This window comes from Triticum dicoccoides, chromosome 3B (assembly GCF_002162155.2).
Source record: "Triticum dicoccoides isolate Atlit2015 ecotype Zavitan chromosome 3B, WEW_v2.0, whole genome shotgun sequence".
Classification (NCBI taxonomy): Eukaryota; Viridiplantae; Streptophyta; class Magnoliopsida; order Poales; family Poaceae; genus Triticum; species Triticum dicoccoides.
In genome coordinates this window covers 238,252,506-238,262,068 of record NC_041385.1, presented here as the reverse complement: position 1 = coordinate 238,262,068, position 9,563 = coordinate 238,252,506, and positions in this window count along the sequence as shown.

Sequence of the window (9,563 nt, the reverse complement as noted above, 5' to 3'; positions counted from 1 at the left end):
CACAACTCCGGAAGGAAACCGAAGCTAACGAGAGAAGCAAACCAGAAAGAAGCAAACAACATGGTAAACACACAAGCATAATCATGACATGATGCACAATCAAGTATCATGCATGTCTGGTTTAATGAGGCATGGCATGGCAAAGTGCAACAAACAATACTACAAGTCAAGTGGAGCTCAATATGCAACGAGTTGCATATTGACAAAACACCACATTGACATATTTAGTTTAATCTCGTTTAAGCTACCAAACAATATTGAACGTTGTTAAACATGGCAAGAGGTGAAGCATAAGTAAACTAACTATTTAGGCAAGTTTAAACGAGGCTGAAACAACAAACAACAATTCCGGAAAATCCTCATGTCCATATTTTAGTTTTGGTACTGTTCTGCCCTAAAACATATTTTAATGATGTTAAACAGTAAAACAAAGTGTACCAAGTTAAATTAGGCATTTTTCCACCCCATTTACATATAAAGTTTATTAAATTCGGAGCTACGGTTATTTACTTATGAAATAAATCATTTTAGCATGGCATTTGAGCAAATTTAAACAAACAACATTTTAAACATGGAAGAAAGTGGCATATTATGAAACTAGACAGAAATCTAAGCATTTTTCCTGTTTAAATCATTTTAATCCAATGCACCATTTGTGAGTTATTAAATGCATGATGTTTGAGGGTTTTTCTGCAAAACTGTATATCCCTGGTTAATTAGCAAAACCGCATTGGGAAAAAAACATGCACTGGGCTGAAACTTGAACAGTGCCGAACAGGAGCAGGCGCTGAGGGGGGGGGGGCAGCTCACCCATGGGCTTCAGCCCGGTTCAGTGGAGGAGGTAGGGCAGGCCGGATCTGGCTTGGGCCGGCTTGAGTTGGCCTTGGAGACCGAAGGGGAAGCAGGCGGGGCGCGGTCAACGTGAGGCGCGGGCGAGCGACTGGGCTGCTATTGCTCGTTTTTGAAGAACACAAGCAGCAGCAGGCGATGCAGAAGACGGCGGCAGGGGTCCTGGCGACGGCGAGGCAAGCGAAGGCGGCGGCGCCAGGTAGGATATGGGCGGAGGCGAGGTCTTGGTGACGGCGGCTGGTCATGAAGGCGGACTTGGCGCAGGCGGAGGCGCGCTGTAACGAGCGAGCCCCTGCTCGACAAAGAGGAAGCAAAGGCCAGCGCGACGAGAAGCAGGGGACGCAGCGGCGGCCTAGTGTGGCTGGGACTCCGGTGAAGGGCTGCGCGAGAGGGAGGGTCTTGGTCTTCGGAGCGGTGGCACGCCTCATCGGGGTTGGGGAAGCCGAGGCGGCTTGGCGCGTGAACTCCACCAAGGCGGAGCTTGCTGCCGGCGAGGCACGAGGAGGGGAAGCAGAGAAGGCCGCGAGCTCCTGGAAGAAGATGGTGTCGGCTTGAGGAGTTTCCCATCGCAGATCGAGGGAGTCAGGCGGGGCTCCGGTTCCTGTGGAAAAGAGGCAGGGAGATGAGACGGGAGGGAGAAGGGAAGAAGAAAGGAGAGACAGGGAAGGAGAGGGCGGCCCTGCTGGTGCTTTTCTTGGCAGGTTCGGGCGGTGGACGGAGCAGCTCCGGCGGTGGCGCTCGCCGACGCGGTCGAGCGGGAGGAGGCTCTCGGGCTCGTGCGGGAGCTGCGAGGCGCTGGGCCTCCTGTTACCATTAGCCTTAGACGCACATTTCGGGACCCCTAAACGAGATCTGCCGGTTTTGACACAGACAGCAAGGCACAGAGCGGTGGGAGAGCATTGGATTTTATAAAGCGCGCCGGACGCCGCGCGCCAAAACTAGTGCACGCTCGACCGCTTTTTCTCGCGCGCGCGCGATCCTTTCCCTATGTCTCTGCTATCTCTACTGTCTACTTTTATTTCTCTATACTTCTTATAAAAAAACAGAGTTGGTGATGATGGTGTGCCTGCCATCCTGCAATATAGGCCGACCAATTTATATCTGACAGATAGGAAGGAAACAATGGGAATTTTGCAAAAAGATACCCACACCCCTCTGCAGATTTGTAAATAAGGCCTTCCCTCGTTCATCCTTTTCTCCCACAAGATAAACTACTCATACAAATGCATCTTGATGCGTGCAACGCATGGGCATCTTGCTAGTTCTAAAAAACATTCCATCATTTGCCACACTACTGGTTGCAGATGAAAAACCTATCCAAGCACAGCGCGATACAGGAGCGATGCACAATTACAAGCTGATATTTTGTTGGACAATGGAGGCTATAACCAATTACTTTTACGGGAACAATAGCACCCAGGAAATTTGAAGGGTAGGTATGAACAAAATTGGAACTGGACATGTATTGCTAAGTGATTCAATACACACATTACCAATCGAGGAGGAGAACGATGGTCGCGGCGGCCTCTATGAGTCACGGTCGGCAACAGGAGTCAGTTCATTGTCCATGATGGTGGTGCTTCTGCGCTTGGTGTTGGCTTTCGGGAAGCAGATCCGAGACCGTGGAAGATGATGCCGGGGAACAGGCTCCGTGTACGACGACAACGCTGGACCGGCTCCAGTGTGACGTGCGAGGTTGTCGATGAGGCAGATGTGCTGCAGTGGACGAGTGCGCCGATGTAGAAGGGGAGGAGCATGAAGGCTGCGGTGCCGTGGAGAAGTCTATTTGCGGTGGGGATAGAAAATGGGGAGTATTCAGGTGTACTACTCTGGGTGCCAAGGTGGGGTTGACTGGGTAGGGTGAACCTGAAGTTACAAAAACAGCCCCCTACCAAGCGTCATCCTTAGGCCTGTTCTGAAGGCTATGATGGTAACTTCCCACTGCTTGAATCAGGGTCGCGGGAGATTGTCCCGCCGACCTTGTAACATTCCTAGCCTTGCTATGCACTTGGAATAGCTTGGTTGTTGCATCATGTCTAAATTTCTCTTAAACTTGAAATGGGGATTGTTCAAACCCTAGCACTAAATCAATCCATCCTGGATTGATTAAAATCTTTTTTTAATAAACCCAAAATGTCCCTAAGAAAAGTTCATGATTTTTGGTTAAGGTGAAAACCTCTCCCAAAAATGATGAATATATTTCTAGGTCATCTTTGGATTTTTGATTTAACACAAAAGTATTTGAATTGGAGCCGTTTAAATGCTATATATATTTTAAATGGTCCAAATATTCTGAAGTTATTTCTGGAGCCCTGAAATAATTCAGTTAACCTCCAAAATAATTTTCAGAATTATCTAAAATGATTTAGTTCCTAAACTAAATCAGAACAAAGTAAACAAAATAGAAATAGAAAAACAGGAAAAGGAAAAGGCTTACCTGGCCTTACCTGCAGCCCAACTAGGCAAAGCTGGCCGGCCCACTGGCCGTGCCATTCACCACCAACTTCTCGCCAGAAGGACGAGAGGCGCGTGGCCGCCGCGCGCCGGCATGCGCCAAGCCACCTACTTCTTCCGCCGTCGCTGGGGGCTGGCTGGAGACGCCACACAACCCCCCGACCCCTCTGGCTTGTCCACTCCTCCTCTCCCCTCCTCTGTCTCTCTCGCATGCATCCACCGAACGCCCCTCCGCCGCCGACTAGCACCACCGTGGCCGTGGCCTCTCCCTCGTCCCCTTGAGCAGTCCAGAGTCTCCGCCTCGACGCCCTCGCCCTCTCCATCGAGCTACACCCTGCCGGGAGGCCTGTTCCACCGTCACTACCATCTTCTTCAACCTCGGGCATCCGAAATGTCGCCGGCCGATTCGCCTGCCCCAGGTCATCCACGAGCAAGACAAACCCCTCCTCGTGATCACTGTGAGCTCCTCCGTCAACTACCCCTCTTCCCTGACCTCCCCACGCTCCCTAGCCATGGCTCCACCTCCGACTGAAGCACTGCTCCACCATGGCCGCAGCTCGCGTGCTCCCCATGCCCCGCTCGTTGCTCCCCTACAACACATGTGCTTCGAAGCGCCTCCCCTCGTCGTTGCCTTGCTCAGACCCCTCGCCTGTGAGCTCTAGCCTCAACGCCGCACCTCACCGAGCCCCGCCGCCGCTAAAGCTCGTCGCCGGCTACTTTCCGGCTACCCCGGCACCACCCGTCACCACCACTAGAAGCGCCACAATGTCAGGAACCCATAGAGCCCTCCCGCGCACCAAACCGTCGCTCGAGTAGCGATTCCGGCGTGCCTCTGCCATCTGTTGAGGTCACCGGCGGCTAACCGCCGGTGTGCTGACGTGGCCACCTAGTTAGGGCTAATCACCCACTAGTTAACCCCCTGACCACTTACACATGGGCCCCACCAATTTAGTTAGCCAGCTAACATAAGTAGTTATAACAAATCCAACCCGACTGGACCCACGCGTCAGCATTGACTTTGCTGACATGGCCGTTGACTGGTCCCACCTGTCATCCACCCAAACCAGCCCTGTTACACAGACCCGTGGGTCCCAGCCGTCAGGTTTGACCTGGCTGGCGCTGTTGACCTGCTGACGTCTTGCTGTCGTCATGCTGACGCAGTAAATGTTTTCTGCAGTTTTAAATAAATCAGAAATGATTTATTTATTTCAAAAAATATCCAAAACTTCTAAAATTCATAGAAATTAAACCGTAACTCCAAATGAAATAAGTTATATATGAAAAATGATCAGAAAAATCCAATCCATCCATCCGTCAAGTTTCATGCATGTTTAAACAACTTAACCCTGCTGTTTGGCTCAAAACATGATAAGGCACTATTTAAATTCATAATTTGAGTTTGGGGTTGAACCTTTGGTTCAAAATGACCCAAACCCATCTGGTTGTAGTTGCATTAGGCCAACACACTCATATTACCATGTCATGATCATGCATCATATTATGCATTGCATTGATTTTGTTCTTCCTTGTTTGCCGGTACTTATTCCCCCTCAGTAGACGTGTTCCGATGATGAGTTCGATGACACCGATGAAGAGCTATACTATCTTTAGAAGTGCCAGGCAAGCAAAACCCCCTTGGTCATTCTGATACAATCCCACTCTCTCGCTCCTGCTCTCTTTTACTGTATTAGGACAACAACGACTCATGTATTACTTACTGCGGTAGTTGAAACCCTTTCCTCTGCATGAACTGTCATTGCCATAGTAAATAGATGAAGCCCACTAGCATGAGTAGAAGTTGTTTGAGCCCTGCCTACTCATTCTTGCTTGTCTGTCATGCCTGCTACTGCTTAGAGTTGAGTCAGGTCTGATTCATCGGGGAAGAATCGGAGGTGTGTAAACATGTCCTACTGTGTGTGAGCTAAGTGTGTGTGAACACAATTTGGTAAAGGTAGCGGTGAGAGGCCATGTAGGAGTACATGGTGGGTTGTCTCATTGAAGCCGTCCTTAGGAACTGAGTTCTGTGTTTGTGATCCATGAACAGCTACTACCACTCATTGGGATCCTTAATTGATCCTCTCGGCTTCTTAATCACCCTTGCCCTCTGTCCAGGAGTTGCAAGTAGTTTCTGGTGTTTGTAGTATGCTGGAGGCCGTGGGCAGCGCTGACCCGAGGGGTGGGCTGTGATACGGCAGGCACGTGGCCGGGTATGCCAGGCGCCCGTTTGGTGTCGCGGAACCCTGTACACATCGTTCGGGGCCGTATGTGGAAACCTTAGCCGGACTCCCTGCGGATGGAACCTGAATAGGCGATAAACTTGGACTAGGGACTTGAGTGTTTATGTAGGCCGTGGCCGACATCCTCGCTGGGCTTCCGCTTGATGGTTGCCGTGTACATGTCGTGTAAACGACAGTAAGTGGTGAGAGCGTGTGTCAAGAAGTACACCCCTGCAGGGTTAACATCATCTATTCGAATAGCCGTGTCCGCGGAAAAGGACTTCTGGGTTGCCTATACAGTTCATAGACAAGTGAAAGTGGATACTTTAAAATACGCAAGATAAGCGTGAGTGTTATGGATGGCGTTCTCGTAGGGAGACAGGAGCGGATCCATACTAGTGTATTGGTTGGAGAATATGTGGACTCGTGTGCACCACCTCAAAAGAGTTACTTGCAATCGTAGTTCAGGATAGCCACCGAGTCAAAGCTGGCTTGCTGCAGTTAAACCCCACCATCCCCTTGATTAATAATGATGCATATGTAGTTAGTTCTGATATAAGTCTTGCTGGGTACATTTGTACTCATGTTTGCCTATTTTATGTTTTTGCAGGGAGACTTCAATCTCACTAGTAGTACCGTGTGGACTTCGACCTTTAGCTTGTTACCTTAGCTACGATCTTGTGCCCTCGGCAGGATCTGGTAGATAGTCAGGGTTCTCAGCCTTTTTCATTTGTAGATGTCTGTACTCAGGCATGTTAATCTTCCGCTTGTGCTTTGACTTGTATGCTCTGAATGTTGGGTCATGAGACCCATGTTGGTAATATGTCGCTCCTCGGAGCCTATCGAATAAAATACTTGAGTTGTAGAGTCAAGTAGTGATGCCATGTTGTATTTGCACATATTGAGCAGATTGTGTGTATGTTATTGAAATGCTTGGTATGTGTGGGATATGACTATCTAGTTGTTTATCCTTGGTAGCCTCTCTTACCGGGAAATGTCTCCTAGTGCTTCCACTGAGCCCTGGTAGCTTGCTACTACTCCGGAACACTTGGGCTGGCCAGCTTGTGTCCTTCTTCATTCCAGTGTCTGTCCCTTCGGGAAAATGACACGCAGTGTCTACCGGAGTCCTGTTAGCCTGCTATAGCCCGGTTTACCGGTGTCCTGCTAGCCTAGTTGCTACAGCCCGGATTCACTCGCTGATGACCGACACGTTCGTTGTTGGGTCATGTATGCCTGTCCCTGTAAGTTAGTGCCACTTTGGGTTTACGACTAACCATGTCAGCCTGGGTTCTTTGTCATATGGATGCTAGAGACACTATCATATACGTGAGCCAAAAGGCGCAAACGGTCCCGGGCCTGGTAAGGCGACACCCGTGGGAATACCGTGCATGAGCCGCAAAGTGATATGAAGTGTTACATGCTAGATCGGTGTGGCATAGGATCGGGGTCCTGACAGTTTTGGTATCAGAGCCTGACTGCCTGTAGGATTACCAAGCCAAACTGGTCGAAGTTGAGTCTAGAAATTCTTTAGTTATATAAGGGAATTGATTGTGGGATGGAACGTAAGGCTCTTTTTACTCCTTATTGCCTATGCCCTTCTGATTTGTGTCATCTTATCTTTCCTACGGGGTTAAGGAACTAGGCCTTCTCTTCTTTCTATCAGGATCACGTGTTACTAATTCGTAAACCTATAGGACTGATTGTTCTAAGCTTCAGTTCGGTTCCTACTTCTTCCGTGTATTCATAGTTGATCTCAAGACATTGATATTATGATGATCGAGTGGTTATGCCACCATTTTGCAGGATGTGTCAAATGTTTTTGAGCATTTACAGCCGTTATGCTGTCCGAGTCATCCCATGTTTCTAAATAGTCTGAAGCATTTGCAAAATCCCTTCCTCCCGTTTCAATGTCCCTTTGGGCCAGATTAACCACACTAATCGGTGAGTTCAGGTACTATGTTGCCTTGACATATATGTTGGAGTTATTATTATAACCGTAGGTGTCTTAGAATGCCACCTAGTATTCTAACCATGTTTTGCATTTCCAGTGTGATGATTTTGGCCATTATTCTCGAAAGCATCCCGTGATGCCATTTAGTCAGTAGGTATTCTACTCCTGGGTTTTTGAACCCGAGATTCACACTACTTATTTCATGTTGATAGTGTTTGCTAGTTCCTTTAGGTTATTAGTAACCTTTGCAATAGTCCTCGAGGTTCATGGTATTTCCTTCTTCCTATACCATGAACCATTATGGCAGAAGTTCCTTGGACCAATGATCACAACAAGAGTGCTCTTGATGAGTTCTCCATTAAAAAATTGTGAATCTGCCAGTTCTACCTTTCTGTATGGGTTATCGGGAAGAAATATGTTGAACTCGTTCGACATACTAACCTATGCATACACAACTCAGAAAATTATATGTTCCTTGAGTTGTCCCTATTTAGTTGTTTTCTGGCCTCGTCTATCAATTGATTGTCAGGAGTAGTTATGCATTCGTGTTCATCGATGCCCACTACTCTTGTGGTCCATCAAGCCATTCTATTCTGGAATGACTAGGAGAAACAAACTCCAGTACCTCATCCATATCCAGGGTTGGGTCAAAGCAGTGGTATTCCACGGATCAAATGCAATCCAGATTTTGATCTGTTGTACTCTGAGGTGTTACCCTCTTTACGTCTGGATTGTCATGAGAATTGCACTATCTCTTATGAATTCTTGACACAGTGATACCTCTTGCCATCATTGTTCATCCCTCGGGTTCCATGTTATTGTAACTGGAATGCCGACATGTGAATCGTGATGTGTGAAATCTATACTCCTAGCAACTCCGTTTCTTGGTAGTTAAATGGACAATAACCTCATTCTTAGCATGTTGATTATTGAATCATCACCCTAAGGTTGATCGTGCTACCTAGTCCTTATTCCCGGTGCACTTTTCAATCAATGAGTTAGGATAGTGCCAACCCTTGATTATTTGATCATATTGTCTTGCCTGAGCAGCAAGATTGTTCTCGAGCTTAGTAACATACGGGTGGTTCATATTTTCCAAATATCTTCTCGAAAGTATTACCAGGTTCTCCCCTGACTGTTATGTTGAGCTCACGATCAAGTTGGTTCCTTGTAACCACCCCTTTGTCCATGAATCTGTGTTGAATATCCCTAAGCTAGTTGGTTAAGCTAAACAATAACTTGGAGAGTTGGAAGATAAAAGCTTGCCTAACTTAGTTCATTTGAAGGGATATATTGTGTGTGTTGAAGAAAGATGATATCCTCGTCGAATGGTCCGTGTGATCAGTTGTTGGACCTATTATCTTATCAAAACTTTGATTTGACTGTGGGCTATCATCAAATCAAATCAGAGCCAACGATGTTCGTAATGTTGTCTTACTCGTGGTTGATCCCTCAGGTATACACCATTACATCCTTTGGTCTGACCAATGCTATCTCCGTGTTCACTTAATTGTGGAATTCCGTCTCTATGGAAACCTTGATGAATTGTTGTTGAGCCCATCGACAACATCCTTATCTCCTCCATGATTTTGTTGAACATTAAGCTAGTGTTGGAAACTTTATATGCAATGTCTTCATGTCCCGTTCATGAAGCATATGTTCGGATGAAAGAAGTGACTTTCTCTAACTCATGTGCATTTGATGCAAGCTGCCGCCGTGATTCGAGAAAGTTAGTTTTGCTTCCTCTGGAATCAGCCCAAGTTAGTGACACATGTGCGAAGTACTCTATGGTTTGATAGGTTGGCTGCCTCCATTCTATATGTGTTTCCTAGCACACCAAGCCACTGATTGACTTGTTCAAGGAGAAGAAGTTCCTTCTTAAGAGCATGCCTTATGCAAGGACATTGATATCCTCGATGATGATTCCCCACCTGAACTCAGTAGTGTTTTATTATAAGACTACTATGTGGCCATGTTTGTCTGGGACAACGTGTTCACATGTTTGTAGCAGAACCAACTCATGTTTTGGAGCTTGCTATCGTAGTTCATTCCCTGAGAATCTCACAACGTCATCTTGTCGATTTGTGTCGCAA